Source organism: Hevea brasiliensis, chromosome 5, assembly GCF_030052815.1.
Source record: "Hevea brasiliensis isolate MT/VB/25A 57/8 chromosome 5, ASM3005281v1, whole genome shotgun sequence".
NCBI classification, from domain to species: domain Eukaryota; kingdom Viridiplantae; phylum Streptophyta; class Magnoliopsida; order Malpighiales; family Euphorbiaceae; genus Hevea; species Hevea brasiliensis.
The window spans coordinates 29,884,748-29,903,620 of NC_079497.1; positions in this window are offsets into that span (position 1 = coordinate 29,884,748).

Consider the following 18,873-nt stretch of genomic DNA (forward strand, 5'->3'; position numbering starts at 1 on the left):
AGTCCTCAGACTGGGATTTTTGAGTGTTCATGTAACACCCCTAATTTCGGTAGTGCGTTCTGCTGTTCCGGTGACCAGTGCTGTCCGGACAGCTAGGATGCCTAGAACCGTACTTCAATATGAGTGAGGAGACATAAAATAATAAAATACAAGAAAAGAAAAACAAAAAAAAATCATAGCAAAGAAATGTAACCGAGTAAGTGAGCCGGGAAACCTAGCGATGGGTGGGAGGTCACGGCGTGGACCGTTGACTAACGGGAACCACGGAAAATATTTTTGGACATTAATAGACCCTTATTGAAGTATAAATATCATTAGAAAGATCAAAGAAAAATTAAATAATTAGTACAAAGAAAAGTGAGAAATCAAAAAGCAGGACAAAATGAAAAATCGGAAAGCCAGCATTATGGTCATTTGACATCCCGAATTGTCTTTTGACCTAAATTTCCATTAAAAATAAATAATATTACACTTAGAAAATGAAATGAAAAATTAAATTGGTGGTACCTAAAGTAAATAGTGAGAATTAAGGGTTTAATGTGGGATTAAGTGAAAGTAACTTATAATATGAATTAATTAGAGTAAGTGGACCACTAAGGGAATAAAATAAACACATTATGGGGCTGATGTAAGTCCACTATGTCCAGCAGCCACTTCATCTTCTTCATTTACCATCCAAGCCGTGAATGAAGGGAGAGAAAACTCCATGGACATTTTCATGCAAGCTTGATCCCTCCTTCCATTTCAACTCTATTCACTTAGTGTTCTTCACTAAAATTTGTCTACACATCACAAGGAAGATATTGATACCAATTTTGGGAAGTTTGGTGAAGGTTTAGCAATTTACAATTAAAGGTAAGTTTGCATTTTTAAGAAGTTCTTTGTTAAAGTTTATGTTTATGTTATGGGTATTGGTTTGGTGAAGGAAAATTTTGAGTTTGAAGGGTTATTGTTGTTGCCATTTTGGACAGCCATGGGTCACGTTTTTGATGAGGTATTTGTGTATATAATTGATGAGAAATAATGTTAATCATGGTGATTTAGTAACCTAGTGATTTAATGCATGTATATATGGTGAATGATGCACTTTGATGGGAATTGGCATATGGTACGGCAATGTGATGTTGATGAATGAATTGTGGCAGCTTGTGGACACTTGAATAATGGTGTATATTGAAGGGAGTGTGGGCAGCATATTGACCTAGAAGGATTGATGATATGTATGTCAATTTACATTGTAAAGTGTATGTAAAGTTTGAAATGTTTAGGTGTGTTTGTAATGGTACCTAGAAATTGTAATTGTGAATGATATTTGGTGTGTTGAGGGTGATTGGAATCTGCCCAAGATAATGCTAATGTTATGTAGAAAATGTTGTTGGTAATGTGCCAAAACAGTTTGGTAGGGTATGGAAGTAAACCTTGCAAAGGTAAGTGTGTGTTTGAAGTTGGGATGTGTAATGCATATTAAGGGCAGTGTATATTTTGGCCTATAACCTTGAATGTGTAACCTTAATTAGTATGAGACTAATTTGAGGTGAAACTAGGCACAAAATGTGCCAACTTTCATTGAGAAACCATGCCAAAATTCTGCTTGCAAGGTGACCTAAAAATTTGACCAATTCGGATTAGATGCAATTAGGACCTGAAAAATGACCAATTGGGCAGCAGTGAGTGTTTAGGCCATAACTCACTCAAACCAGGTCCAATTGACCTGAAATTTTGACCAAGAATAGTTAAGACCCATACCTACAAGTCTTATGAAGACACCAAAGCCCAGAAATGACCATAAGCAAGTCAAACAACTTGCACAAGTTCGGGTCCAAAACTGGCCGAACCAGAATTGACCACTTTGACCTAAAATTGACCTAAAATGGTACCATTTGACCAGCAATAGTGTAATGACCATAACTTGGTCTACTTAACTCGGATTGACCTGAAATTTTGCACCGCGTGCAATAAGACCTAGATCTACAAGTTTGTAGTTTCGACCGAGACCCGAAAACCGAGGGAACTAGATCGTCCGGTTAGGTCAAACCAGTGTTAATTTGCATTAAAATGCACTAAGCGAGGAAAATACTTTGGTAAAACATACCAAACCTAAAAACCTATCGAGTGTGACATATTAACGACACTAAAACCTAATTTACCTAAAACGCATCGAGGGTCGGTATATTAGGTGATTAAGCGAATAATTGAGTTCAGTGCATTATTTACCAAGCCCCATCGATAGAGATAGTTTAATTTGGCATCAAACACTTCAAATTGTGTTTCTCGATTAACAAGGACTCGAAAAGGGAAAGAAATGAGTCAATACCATGAGACAAATATCAGAGTTTTGTGCACAACAACTGTTTCTTTTGAATTATTTTCAATGGAAATAAATATTGATTATTTGTATATCATTATTTTAAATTGTGGAAATGTGTTTGAGGAATATTTATTGATTGAAAAATATTGTGAATAGTTTGAAAAAATGGTTTGAATGACATTGATGGATACTTATTGATTAAAAGCATTAGAAATGGTTTGAAACCACGCTATCATGTATATTGATTGTATTCCTCTCTAGCTTGTCTAGTGGGATGAATTGAATTCCCTCGTTGTTTGAAGTGTTGAGGTGTGTGCTGTTGAGGAATTGGATGATTACTCATATTTTTGCTAGCTAGACATGTTATTCCTCATTAGTCATTGACTTTTGGGACGAATTGAATACCTCATTAGCCATCGGCTTTTGGGATGAATTGAATTATGGATCATGATTAAGCTGTGTGTGATTTATTGATGTGTATTGTGAGATTGTGAAATGGATTTAAACTCTCATTGACATATCTTTTGAATTCAAACTGATCGACTTATGGAAAATTATTGTGATATTGAGAAATGGAGTTTAAATTGTTGTTGACAATTATTGTCTTGAATTTAATTATGATTTTAAGTATCCACTATTTACATGAATTATTAATTGTTATTTAAATTGTTTTTTGTTAATGTTGTGCACCATCGAGACATTGTCTTGATAGCTTTATGTAGAGAGATAGACAGGCATATACATCCAATGAAGGATTACCTGGTATATTGAGTATACCGCTTTTGCATTTTGTACTGTAATGTATGACACTGTATGTATATTTTCTATTTGGTTTTGAGCAGTTGTAAATTAAATTAAATTGTACTTGAAGTTGTAAATTAATTATGAGTGTTTTGGATTGTAAAAGTTATATTATATTTCCTTATCTTAGACTTTGAAAAATTTCTATGGAATTGAGTTGATGAATTGTTGTGTTGAGAAATGTATTGAAGTTGAGATTTGGAAAATTATAGAAGTGCTTTTACAGGTTTTCTGAAGAACTGTTTTATCCAAAATACAGAGGGCACTTTGCCAAAAATTTTACAGAAATTCTAAATAAATCAAATGAGTTAGTTATTTCACTTCAGTTCACCAAAGTCTTTAACACCTGTAAATAGTGCACACCACTGTAAAAGAAGTAAGAAAAGTTTTTAAAATCCCTTGTAGTGTATTTAATGGGTTATCAGTAGACGGAGTTGGTAATTCATTAGGTATACTACGGGATCATGTTATGCCTTACAGAGGGGTAAGGTGTGACAGTTCAGATCTGCAGATAGTGTCCAGAGTCGCCTCCTAATTGCAGTGCATTTTGGTAGGGCTCGCATTATTATATTAGGGTATTTTATTTTTGTTTACTGTAATTAATTTTGGAATTACAATGTAAATTGTAAGTTGTATAATTAATTTGTACATGATGTAAGATAATAAATTTGTAAATCTCATGTATAAGATGAGTTTGAATTTGATATGGATGAATTTATGAGTTTTATGGAAATGAATGTGAATGGAAAAGATTGTATTATTTGGATTAGAAAATGTTGATGAGATTTTAAATAAGTGAATATGTTAACATGACAAATGTAAACAAAATAGGGGAAACTTTGCTCGTTTCCCCACTTAAAAAAAATTTAAAATGGAATATAATAAGATAAGATAAAATGCCCCGGCACCGAGTATGACATGCCTTGCTCGGCTACATTGTAGATGGGTGAGGGGTGTCACATTAAGTGTGACACTGAAGAAATTATAAATAGTGTAATCTGGTTTATCTGATGTGTCTAGAGGATGGAAATGCTGTGAAATGTTAATTCTTCACATCACTTTCCATCGAAACAAAAAAAAAAAAAACTATTAATGACATTAAAAAACATATTGTATATAAAAACAAACTCATATTAGCATCCTTTAATCATCGTGAACCACATTATGTTCAAAAGCAAAGATAATTACATTCCTTTAAATCATACATTAAACCTTTCTTACAAAAGCTAGTGATAATCTGGATTGAAAGCTAATAAAACTATAAAATCTAGAGATAATTGTTTGTTAAACAGAAATCCACCCCAAAACAACACATTACTTAGACAAGTGCATACTAGCAAATACAATCCCAAAAATAAATCCAATAATAAGTTTGTCAAAATCATCAGATGGACCAGTAGTTGTTGTCATATCATCCTTTAATATGTCTTCCACCCCGGGTTATTTTCTTGAAAGATCATAATAAAATGGATTGGAAATGCAATCTGCTTCCTTACCTTTCGATTGAATAAAACCATTGTACGCATCAGCTGCCTCCTCCATGGTATCATAAGCTTTGTAGATATTTTTACTCACACCTATAACAAGTGGAGCACATTCCTCCCACGAATTATATATCCCAGTTTTGATTCCCCTAAAAACAACGTACACCTTTGAACCTCGTCTATTACAACATGCTTTGCAATTCTTTGTCATCGTCCTTGCAAACAAAAGCTTATTTCATTATGATACTTCTAGTAAACAATGCTTTGATAGAACTATCAATAGTGGAAGAAGATAAAAATAGGGAATAAAGAAGATAGGAGTACTGGGGATCAGCAACCACTAAAGGGTAAATTAAATCATTAAACGATAATATTTTCTGTGAGTAGTAAAACAAGAGGTATAAGAGCATTGGAAATCAGCAACCATTAAATGATGTTAGTTGAAGGTTGCATATTAACTGGAGAGAGATTAAAATTCAAATTTCATAAAGAAGATGGAGTAAAATTCAAATTTTTAGCTGGAGAGAGAATGAAATACTTACAAATATCCATGTATTAGATATCAAGGGTAAAAGGGACATTACTCAGTGCTATTTCCCATTCTATCCAGAACAATTCGATCCAAGGAGCATTTTTCTTGTACAATTTTCTATCACTCATCTTAACACCTCCATTTATCTCTCTCTTAATTAGGTGAAATAAAGAGTAATTTAGTCAAATTAAGGAGTATTTTGTTATAATTTAGGTGATTTGATTTTTCCTTAATTACCAATTTAAAACCTTAAACGACAAATAAAGGTATACGGAGATAGTAGTTGATTACCAAAACTCAAGGTCTTAATAATTAAAATATTTTTTTTTAGTTTATAGAAAATTCAAAGAAAAAACTATGCATGTATTAGTATTCATATTTTTATCGGTTATTCTTGGTTTTGTCATATCGCACTCACCCTAGATATATATTAGGTGTTTAATTTTCTTTGCATTTTTCTTTTAACTATATTTATTACTAGCATTAGTACCTTAATTTTGATGACTTAAAATATTATTTTATTTATTAGTTGATTAACAAAACTCAAGGCCACAATAGTTAAATTTATTATATTATTATTTTTAATTTATCAATGATTTAATTAATATTACTTTTCCATTAATGCTCGTACATATATTTTATAGTATTTATATATTTTTGTCATGGGTCAATTTTTTTCATTTTCACAATTCCTTAGCATGCTTTATCATATGTTATACTTTAATTTTATAAGACTGATTAATAGATCTTTACTTATCTACTTGAATAATATTTTATAGAACTAATTTATAAGGGATTGATAATTTAATTTAAAATGGGATAATTAAATAAAATTGAAATTAAAATTTTACGATTTGTTGTTTATTTTAATCGGCAAAAATATTTTATTTAAAATGTGCTTGATTTTTATATATTAAAATTATTGTTAGCCACATGCAAAAGCAAAAGTAACTCTCTAGTAAGTTATATTTCATATTAGGATATGTTTAACAGAAAGTTAAAAAATTAAAGGTTAACTATTATTTTTATAAGTTTTAACTTAAAAAATTATGGGTAAAATATTATCCTTATAAGTTTTAACTTTAAAAGCATTTAATTCTTTAAGAATGTATAAATATTAATGAGGTGAAAAATTTAACTTAGGAGGTGTTTGGTTTACCTGTTGGGTGTAACTGATAGCTGATAGACACCCAAACAGGTGAACTAGAGTGTTTGATAAACTTAAAAAAGTAAAATTAATAACTGATAGGCAACTGATATGATACCCATCGGCTGCAGTTGTATCAGCTCTTTTTTAGAGTTATTTCTTATTAGTTGATAGCTGATTCAATTTTATTTTTTATTTAGACCATATTATATTTTTGTATTTAACTCAAAAATTAATATTATTAATGCTTTTATATTTTTCATTCATAATTTTAACATTTTAATTATAACTTTATTAAAATATTTTTTATTAATAATATAAAATATAAAATATTTATTTATTATAAAAAAATATGTTTTTTATATTTAAAAACTTAAAATTAATTATAAGTTTTTTCTTTATCAAAAATAATAATTACTTTGTTATTTTATAACTATATTTTTATAGTCATTTAATTATTTTTTATTTCAATAATAAAATAAATGATATAATATAATAAATCAATAATTATATATTTATTTTAATAATAAAATAAATGATATAATATATTAAATCAATAATTAGACATTTAATTTAATAATAAAATAAATAATATAATATAATAAATTTATAATATCATATTTGTTTTACTAATAAAATAAATTATATGATATATACCCTTATTAGTCATTTTACATATCAACAGCAACAGCTAAACATAGTTTTACCAAACACTTAACATAAATCAGCTATCATCAGCTACTAGTTATCAGCTGACAGCTAACAGTAATACCTATCAGCTAACAGTTATTAGCTATATTCATCAGTTAAACCAAACAGGTCCTTAGTGTCTTTAAATATCTAAACAACATTAATGAGGATTTAAAAGTTACAAATATTATAATTACCTATTGTTAACCTAAACACCCCCTTAGAAGTATGAAATTGCAGTGTATATATATAAATTTAGGTGCTTCAATATCAATGATTGATGTTTTGAATATGATTTTTCTAAATGGCATAATGATGCTAAAAATATGAACCTTTGCGAGTTTTTGCGTTTTAATCAAAATTTTCTAATTTTGGATCAATTGATTGGATTTTGAAATTTTGATTAAATTTTATCCAATTTTGAAATTGAAATTAGGGAGTGTGCCCCTGCTAATATGATATCACACGTGGCATTTTTTATTTTAAACATATAGGTCCCACATGACATATCATAAATAATTAAAAAAAAAACCACCTTCTCTCTTATCTCTCTCTTTTCACCCTCTTTCTCTCTGCTTTCTCTTTCCAGAAAATGAAATTCTTAGCAATGAATTATATATAAACCAATCAAATATGATTTGGCAATGAATTATATGGGTAGTTCCTTAGAATATACTTAGTATGCATAAACCGGTAATCTCCATACGAAATCAACATTTACCAAACAATCATGACCAAATTAATTCTAAGATGATAAATTGCTCACAATAATCAAGTATTTTAAAACATAACCTATTAAATCAAAGACACTGGAAGGAAAGTAAACCTAAAATCCAAAACACCTTAAAAATGTCACACTTAAATACAAAAACACAGCAATTGAATCACCGACCTCATAGAAAATAGCACTAAAATTCAAATTTCCCAAAAACAAAAATTGATCCACTAATTCTTCCTAGCTTCAAAGAAAATAGGTAAATCTAAAAACCTCGTAAAGCCATAAAAGCACAAGCAAATCAAAGAAAATAATTACTTTATCAGTTTCTCTCTCTTCCCCATCTCCCTTCGTATTGCTCTCTTTAAGAGAAGAGCTTGCGCAAGATGGACGGTCCTGATCTTGACTGTCATCTTCAACAATGAAACTAGTAGCACCACAACAAGTATTAATAGTGGTACTAGTACCTCCTTAAGTGATCTCTGGCAAAGGAATCGTCTTCCTAAGTAAAGATTGTTAAGTCTTTCGACTCCGACATTTCTGCTATTATATTTATTTTCTAAAAAAAAAGAGAAGAGAGTAACAGAATGGAAAGAGAAAAAGAGAAGAGAGAAGGCGGATTTTTTAATTATTTATAATGTCTTATGTGGGACTCACATGTTTAGAATAAAAAATACCAAATGTGAAGCCACATTAGTGGGGGCACACCCTCCACAACTGAAATTTCAATATTTGATAAAATTTAACAAAAATTAATTGGAAGAATTAGTTTAAAACTCCCAAAAGTCACAAAGGTTTGGATTTTTGGTGCCATTAGGCATTTCTAAATTAGACATTCCATGCCTTCAGAGAGTGCCTTGTCATGCTAGGTCACTGACATATCCTTTCTTGTTTTTATTTGACAGCAAGAATGGATTGGATCGAAATAACTTTTTTGTCGAACTCCTTTGTGTCTGTATGAATTTCTGACCACATAAAATCTCCATAGCCAATTTTTCATTGTTAATGGCATTAACCTCTATTGAAAATTGATATTTCATTTTTCTTATTTTATTCATTCTTTATATTTTAATAGAAAGATTAGAGCTGAAATATAAAATTCTCTTCTACATTCTTATATGCCCTTTGTGCAGTGACCAGAGGTTTGCCATCTAACCGTAGCTATTGCATTGTTTGAGTGTCTTTTTGATCTCATTTGTATTCCAATCGTCAGTCTTTTTTCTTACTATCTTTGTTAAATAGACAGTTCACAGTGCTTATTCTATAGATATTATAAAAGCTACATCATATTTCCAGTCTATTTTCATTATGAACGTGTATCAAATTAGGATCCATTGCTCAAACCAAATCACGTCAATGTTATGGAAGTTCCTGGATTGTCAAAATAATAGTACAAAAAGCATCTTATTGTAGTGTTCACTTGTGATTAAATTAAACTAGTAGAAAGCTAGCTCATATAGATTTGAGATTGTGAAGCGTGATGAAATATATTATATTTAGATTGTAAAATAACTTGTGTCTTACACCATAAATATAAGATTTCAGTATGGTACATGCATGTACTTCGGCTTTGCAACTTCAATAGCTAGCTTTTAAGATGTGAATCTCCTAAGTCCATATCATCAACATTTCAAGATAGGATTTCGCTTTCCATGAGCCCAACAAGCTTCAGTTTAACCAAAAAAGAAAAAACCAACAAGATTGGAAAGGTCATTACTTCTCCTCACAATTTACCATGATATATATATATATATATATATATATAATCCTATTAGAAATTTAAATATGAATTAAATCTAAATTTCATGCATAAGTTCATAATTTCAAACTTATATTACTAGTTTATAACATAATTAATCACATTGAAATAATCAACTATATTCATTAAATCATAAGTTAAATATATACATGAACAAATCTAAGGTGAGGCAATAGGCCACTTGCTTCCCCCACAAATTTTCTTTTAAATATCTTTTAAAAATTTATATAATAATTTGAGTTTGCCCCACTTTTAAAGATGTATATTTACATCCAAACTTAAATATGTGCTTCAATAATTATTTTCCCAAGATGGAAGTTTGAGCTCAATGCAAATGACTAAAATATCTTCTACATTATATGATAATCAATCAAATAAAAAGTTATTTTATGTATTAATCCTTACATCTCCTATGACTGGTGGGGTAACAGCTAGTTTTCATATGTTGGGGGATATCATTATTGCTGAACCTAATGCCTATATTGCGTTTGCAAGTAAAAGATATACACACATATGCATAGATCAAAAATTAAAAAAGAAAAGTGGATATAAATGTATGGATAAATTTTGCTTATATCCAATATGTAGTGGACTAAAATATAAACATGTACAATTCACATGCAAAAATTGATAGATACTACAATATATTTTGTCTTGTTCCATGATTGACTGGTTTAGATAAAATATTTTGTAGATTTAAATGTATATATAATGCCTCCACTATAAAAAAAAATTTTTAGATTCATCCCCAATTACATGTGTTGTTGCAGAAACAAATTCTTTAGCACTTCAACAAACTAAATAGAGAGAGAGAGAGAGAGAGAGGGGGGGGGGTGTGGTTGAGGTGTGTGGGAGGAAGAGGACCAACACAATTACCATGGAATTCTTATGGCCATCATGCACACATTGAGCATCTCCACCATGAACACTCATTATGTTATGAAACACAGTGCACACAACACTTCTTTCTCATTGTTTTGGTGGCTTATCAATGACTAAACAACTAAAGCCATTTTTGTTCCCAACACACAGCACATGCACATGTAGTGCAAACTTTATGTTTTTCAGTTTGTTATGATTTAAAGTGTAAAGTAGATAAAGTATGCAGTATCCTAAATCATGTAACATATATGTACCTTTTTTATCTTATTTATTATATTCCTATATTCATAATTATGTATAATCTTAAAGATAAGTATAATTGGTCAACCAATGAATATAAAGTTATGTGATACACCAGAGATCTTACTCTTCTCGTGATTCTCTCAACCTTAATTTAACTCATATTTCTAGGATTGTCTTGTCAAACCGAAACTTTCATGATCTTTTACGAAATCCTAAGATGGAAAATATTAAATTAAGTATTAAATAACTAATAGGAGTAGTGAGGGTATTATTTAAAATTACTTATAATCTTTAGGGTCTTATACAATATCAAAGTTAAGATCTTTACTTATATTATCCTTATTGGTCATATTTTGCACATGTGGTGTGAATCACATGCTATAGTATTTTCGCATTTCACATGTAGTGTGTGTCTTTGTTGTAAACATTCTTATGCATATAATTGTTTAAACTCTCATTTCCCATAGTATGTAGGTCTTTGCTATAAACAATATTGTACATATAATAGTTCAGACATACTCAATATCTAACTTTGAGTTCATTTGTCTTTTCTTTCATTTTGGCTCATTAAAACTCACATTTTCCATTAACACATAAAATATGATATTAAAGTAATCACATATAGTTAATGCTATAACATATCTTACAATGACTTATTTTCTTCGTTTTTTCTTAAGGAAACATTACATATTTTAAGCTTGAGCTCTCTTATTGTCATTTAAATAACAAAGTTTTAAATTGTTTCATATTTATTCACCACTAGGTAATGGAGGCTATTAACTATGTGAGAAAGTCAATCTTTTATCCTACATACTTCTCATAATTTCTAACATATGTATTAAACATATGCGGATCCTTATGGTGACAAGGAGGAGCCTATATATATATATATAGCAAAGCAAAAAGATAGTGGCATTTTTTAGACTTCTATTCCTATATGGTAGCCAACTAGAAACTATACATTATAATAAGATTTCCTTTGTTTTGTTAAAGTAAATAGAAAGTAGGACTCTAAATAGTTTAAAAATACAAAGTGAACTCTTATAAATAAAAAAAATTAAGAAAAAAAGTTAAGAATTGTGGAAGAAATTTATAGAACAAACTAAAATATATCTAAATTAATTATGGTAAATTAAAATTCATTTTTCTAATATATAATTTATATTTTTATGATTATGTATTTATTTCTTGACTTATTTATTTATTTAATAGATAAAAGTTTCATATTCAAGAACATAATTTTAGTTGATAATTACTTTCGCAATTACAAACCCGAAAATACTGAAAAGTATTTATTAATTTACTTTTAGATTTGTATTTTTTTTATAATTACTCTATTTGCTTTTTTATTTTATTGAAAAGTAGATTGCTCAAACACTTAGTTTAAATATCATTCTTGATTACTTTTTTTCTTAAAGAACATTGTTTACAATTTAAAATAGGTCTTTGGGCCAAATAAATTCACACATTTACCTTGATTACTGATTACATCCAAAATTTTTAATTTAAATTTAATTATAACTTTTAAAATTGAAGAATTTTTATCCAAAATTTAAAAATCAATTTGAGAATTTTGACTTTTTACACTAAATTGCCATATGGCATATGTCACATTTTTCTAATGTTTTTATTTGATTCATCTCTCTCTCTCTCTCTCTCTCTCTCTCTCTCTCTCTCTCTCTCTCTCTCTCTCTCTCTCTGTGTGTGTGTGTGTGTGTGTGTGTGTGTGTGTGTGTTATGAACAATCAAGTTTACATAGTGTGGAATCCCTACTTGTTCTCTCTCTCCCTGTCTCTCTCTCTATTATGAGCAATCCAGCTTACTTAGTGTGAAATCCCTATTCTTTTGTTTAGAGAGAGAGAGAGAGAGAGAGAGAGAGATGAATTACATAAACAAAAAAAAAATGTGACATTGCATGCCACATGGTAATCCATACTTAAAAAGTCAAAATTCGTAAACTGGTTTTTGAATTTTGAATAAAATTTTTTTAATTTTGAAAGTTATGATTAAATTATTCAAAATTAAAAATTTTTGGGTATAATTAACAATCAATGCAAATGTTTGGATTTATTTGACCAATAGGCCTTTAAAATAAGATGTATAATTTTTTTTTTATTTTAATTTTAATATTAAAAATATTTATTATTATTAGTGAACAATTTTTATTTTATTGTCATTAATTTATAAAGCGTTATATTTATATTTATATTTTTTATTATTTATATAATATAAGAAAAAAAATTTAAATATGAAGTTAAGTTTAGCCCCTCAAACTTGATGACAAAGCTCCGCCATTGCTTGCATGTGTTTTTTACACAACACATTTAGGCATTAATCATTCAACAATGAACATGGATGAAAAATATATATATATATAAGTTGTTATTTAAAACCTATTTAAATAACATTAATAACTTTGCATCTCTAAAGATTTACCATAGTCATTAAACTCATCTTTAAATAACTTCTTTGTTAATGGATTTACAAGTATCTTATATATGTATAGATACATATTACATGCTCATTTCCTTTTCATTTTCATTTATCTCACAAAACATACTAAGTATCTACATGTTTGGTCTTATAGCAACACTCTGGATCCTTTTCTAGATATGAATAATTAGGACATAACTAGGAGTCATGAAGAATGGATGGAAACAAGGATGCGGAAAGATAAAAGTGAGTTCCACTTACCCTAAGCTTGGCCAAAACCCTAAGTAAGGGCTCTTCCCTTTTGCTTGCTCCTTTTATGACAATCACTACCCTAGAACATCAACTGAGGTCATGAGGAAGTATATAGAAACAAACAAAGAAAAGTCTAGTGGACTTCTCCTTACCCTCCCTTTTTCATCGAAACTTCCCCCATCTCTTCCTCTTTGTTTTGTCATAAATCTTTCTTCAAACAATCTCACTCCTCTTTTTGGTTATGGGGTCGATGAATTTAGTGATAGAAATGTAAAGTAGGTGGGAAGGAGGTGGATATAGGGCTAAGGTTTTGAGAGCAGCGATGAGAGAGTTGAGATGAAGAGACAAATAGTAAGGGCGAGGATGAAAAATGAAAATGAAAGAATGAGAGCAGATGGCTGACTACACCCCCACAACCACACCACCGTCGCCCTGCATCCACCACCCCCGCCCCGGCTCATTTCTCTCTCTCTCTCTCCCTCTTCATTTCGAACATGTGATGTTTAAAGTGCCACTTGTTAAGTTTGGGGTAGTCAGGGGAAAGTTACCTCTCATAAATATCTAATTGTTTGGTCAATTTCACTTTTGGTCACTAGTCCTAAATTTCCATTAAATGTAACACTATTCCACTCATTTTCTATTCTCACTAATTATATTTAGGTCCCTTTTTAATTGATTTCCATTCTCATTGAGTCTAGGGTTCAATGGAACTTGATATACTAATTTCCTTTATTTTTGCACTCTTATTCACTGGTTCACTTTGCCACTTGTACAATAACACTATGGGCATTATCTCCATATTCATTCACAAAGGATTGTATTTCAATCTACATCTAACATTTGCAAATCACTAATGCTATGTTTGAAATCCAAATTTCAAATCTAAATCTTAGAATCCAAGTGTAACCCAAGGTTTATTTTCTATTGGCATTGATAGCGTATAAAAATTTTAATTATGTTGAAAATGGAACACTCCTTTAAATCAATTCACTTCAATTTCATTCATCACATATTTACAAAACAGTTTAGGAGGGCCATTTTTAATGTTTAGTGTCACTAATAGCATATAAAGATTTTTGGGGTGCTATAAATATTAAAATTGCCAAGTCAAATTTTTAATGTTTAGTGTCACTAATAGCATATAAAGATTTTGAGGTGTTATAAATATTAAAATTGCCAAGTCAAAATTTGACTTTTGGGGGGGTGATTTTTTAATTTTTTTTTCCTCTTTTAAATAATGAGTAGCCACTTTCAAATGGAGTTAAAATAGTAGTTTTTAAATCTTGAGAGAACTTTTTCATAGAATTTATATCACTAATTTTAGCATGATGTTAACTTATTAATTTTACCATCTTAAAAGTTTTATTAGTTCACAATTCAAACATATACATAATTATAAAAGTAATAATTTAAAATTTCATGAAAAGTTTTATAAGTTCACAAACTTGCATATAATTACAAAAATAAAACACAAAGTCATTAAAAATTAGCAAAAATTTTCATCAAATTTTCTATCTATTTATTCTAAATATCAAAACTCAACAAAAACTATAAATATATGAAACTATCAATTTTAATTATGGAATATAATGAAAAAGGAAAAAGCAGAGAAAAATAATAGATAATGAATGAGAAAGAAAGTTGACTAGTGGCATAGAGGAAGTCACTGTAAGTCTATGGCAATAGCAAAATTCTTCTTAACTCTATGATAATTATGACTTGAATGTTGAAATATTGACATTTTAATTTCTTAAGGATGTATAGATAAGCATAACTAGTTATAATTTGTTATTTTGGTGAGCTGAAATATTTATTTAGTTATAAGTTTAAATTATGAAATGGGTTCATATTATAATAGTAATATAAAAGTATTATTGGAGTCTTTACCTACAAGTTAAAGCTTTTATAGGTTGAGTGTTTTCTTGGTATAGTATTAAAGTCTCTCAGACCAAAATGTGCGCCAAATTCAAATTTTAGCCATCCCATTTATTAGTTAAATATTTTAATCAAGATAAAATAAATTGGTGCTTGTTTATATTTCAAGCCTAATAGGTTTTTCGCTTGTAGGGGGTTACTATAAAATGGTGCCAAATACTTTTATTTTTTTAATTAGGAGGGAGTGACCCAACTAGCTCTTCTAATTTTACCATTGAGATAAGACGCATTTAAAATTAAGATAGTTAAAATATTTTTTCATAATTATTTTATAATTTATAACAAAATCTTACAGTTAAATATTATATTAATCAAATCAATAAATTGTACAATGTGATAATTTTTTTATTCATATAATTTTGTCAGAAAATAGTCCAATTATACTTATCTTATATTCTTGAGAATATTAATGACTGTAATTTTGATTATTACTTTAATAAAAGTTTAGATTATATATAAAGAGAAAAGGTATCATATAAACTTTCTTTTGTTTATATGATGGCTAAACGCGTATACGAAATACATTTACAGTACAACATAAATATTTAGCACAATTATTCTTAAAATTTAGGATATATATGAAACATGAAGAATATATTAATAAAAAGTTATATTTATTATTTTTTAGATGTAAAATCATTTAAATTTAATTATTTAAATATAAAATTTGAATAAATAAATCATTTTATTAACAAAATAAAATCTGAAAAACTTAATTATTTCAAAATGAAAATAGTGTAATTGGTTTTTCATCACTTAACTTATTGTTAACAATAAATTGAACTAAATTTAAATGAAGAAACAGTTTTATTGATAGAATAAAATTTGATAAATTAATTTATTTTAAATTGAAATAAAAAAATAATACTATAATTTTTGGTATATTTTGAACTCCAACTTGTAATTAAACAAAAAAAGCCAGACAAATAATTTTTTTTTTTGGATAAATAGAATACACAGGCCATATAAAGATTAGTCATAGAAATGAATTACTATTAAAATTATAATTATTTTATTAAAATTTTTATTATTATATAATTCCTATACATACTTGATATAAAATCTCAAAAAATCCCTAAACATATCAGGCTTATTTACATCAATTAGCGCCACACTAGAACAGATCTGAAACTCATTTGATTGTTGCCATTTGTATCCTGAAATTGTGGCTATTGTGTAGCCGCGACAGCAAATGTCCCTTTTTTAAGCAATGTTTTGTCTTATAAGAATAAATCCTTTCCAAAGTGATCTACATTTAATTTTATTTATATTTTCTTTAATTACAAGCAATTGACAATAAAGAGCAAGTGCCTTCTATACACGACACACACTTTGCTACCAAGTAAATATAAATTTTCTGTTCCCATCAAAAAAACTCAAATCTTATCATATTTCCTTTCATGAAAAGTAATTTTTCTTTTCCAATCCAAGTTTTTTTTAATAATGGACTCAAATTAAATTTTTATTTGGATATTTAATAATTTTAAAATCAACTTTAATAACATTAAATTAAATTTTTTTTTTTACATCGAAAAGATGTTTTCTTATTTATGATATAAAAATTGTTTTTGCTGTTATTTACCAAAAAATAGCAAAATCCAAAACATAAATAATTTTAGGAAGTTAAGTCAGAGAATTGCGTAACTCATCCTCATTTTTTTTTTACATTTTTTTCCCTTTAATTAGTCATACTTTTGGTTTCTGTATTGTTCTATCTAAGAATTAAAATCGGATTCAAATTTTCAGTTCTTTGATTTTTAGGAACCACACTTAGAACTAAATTTTAATTTCAATTCTGTCGCTTATAAGTAATTTTCTATTGTTTCAATTTTAGTTTTGATTTTATTCCGATTTTAATTTGATTACAGTTTCAATTTGAATCTCAAATTCCACACTTAAAATTATAACATTCTTATTTTCATTCTAAAATAGTAAAATTAATTTTAAATATTTAATATTAAAACAACAATAAAAATAATAATATTAACATTAAAATAAGATTATTAATATAAAATATATTATGTACATTTCTTAATAAAAATATTATATTATATCTTTTACGTATTTCAAAACTATATATATATACTTGTTTCAGTTGAAAATCAAACTTTCAATTTCTCCCCAAAAATGAATTAATTCCTCTATTGGCTAATTTTATTAATCTTATCTGCATATAGCCAAATATAATCAAAATAAAACGAAAGACATGGTATTGAAAGAAACATCTTAAAAAAAATGGAAAGCATTAGATTGTTTTCTCAATATAGAGAAACCTTCTGAAGAAGAACATTACTTCTACTATATATTTTCATTTGTTTATATTTATATATAGTTCTTCAAACTCATTTATAATATATTTTTTTTACATTAATTCGATGCAAAAGCCCAAGCTATTAAACAACATAATTTCTACCATAGGCTGATACACTATTGATTCCCATTGAAGGATCTTGAAAAACAGGAGACGACATAGTAGATTTACAATAAAATTAGCTAACCAATCCGCACACACATCTGCTCGCTCGCACCAATCTCAACTGCGAATTTCCCTACAATAGATATAGATGCAGCATACTTGAGCATGATATGAGACTTATGATAATAGGATCATATATATATATATATATATATATAGAGAGAGAGAGAGAGAGAGAGAGAGAGAGAGAAGGGGTGGAGGGCGCTGGTGGGGGGATGAAGGGGAGGACGAGAGTTGTGGCTATTGGGTGATCAATATTGGCCAGGCCACAAGAATGCACCCATTGCAAATGATCTCTTCTCTTCAAGGGTGCCCTTGAAGTTTAGACCATATTCCCTAAGTAGGAAATCCAACCTCCACTCCTCCATCTTCTCATAATCGCCCTTGGAGTATCGAGGGTAATGAAGAGGCATTTGGAACCCTCCTGATGAAGAGATTGGCTTTGAGCTTTTGATGACTCTATCGACTTGTTTGCTGGGGTACCCTACAATATGGCTGCCCTGCTGCATGTTCGTGCTATCTTTGTTAGGGTACCCTACAACATGGCAAGCCGAGTGAAGAAGCCACCTCAAAGCCATCTTTATTTCTCTCCCTGTGTTTAGGGATGGAGATAGATATTTCTGGAAATTGGAGTTTGAAGCGAGTTAGAGAATGGAGCTCTATTTATAGGCGGCCATGACACGTATGAGGACAAAACTCTATATTACAATATTATTTAATAAATAACAATAATAGTTGTATTTTTTTTTTTCAAATATGAATCAAAGGATGTAAGAATAGCGTAAATTACATAAGAGTTCATAGTGTTAAAGGAAAGATTTCAACTTAAATTAAGTTAAAAAAATATTTAAAAAGCTCTTCTACTTAATAGGTTTTAAGTTGACAAAATTTCAAATTTGAGTCTTGATATTTTGATAACACGGAAAGTGGGGATTGATATTGAAATAAATCACTTCTATAATATTTTATGAAATATTCTTATTTAGATTGGATTTATTATAAATGTAAAATATAAAGATACGAGATCTATGTATTTAATAGATCTCATTATAAATTTGTGTCTTCGATTCACGTTGAATTGAATTTAAATAAGAAAAATATAATATTTTATATATTACATTTTTATAGCTATATCATATTAAATAGAATTTTATTAAATAATTGGATTAATTGTCAAAAAAATCTTAAATTTTATTAATTTTTATAATTAAATTTG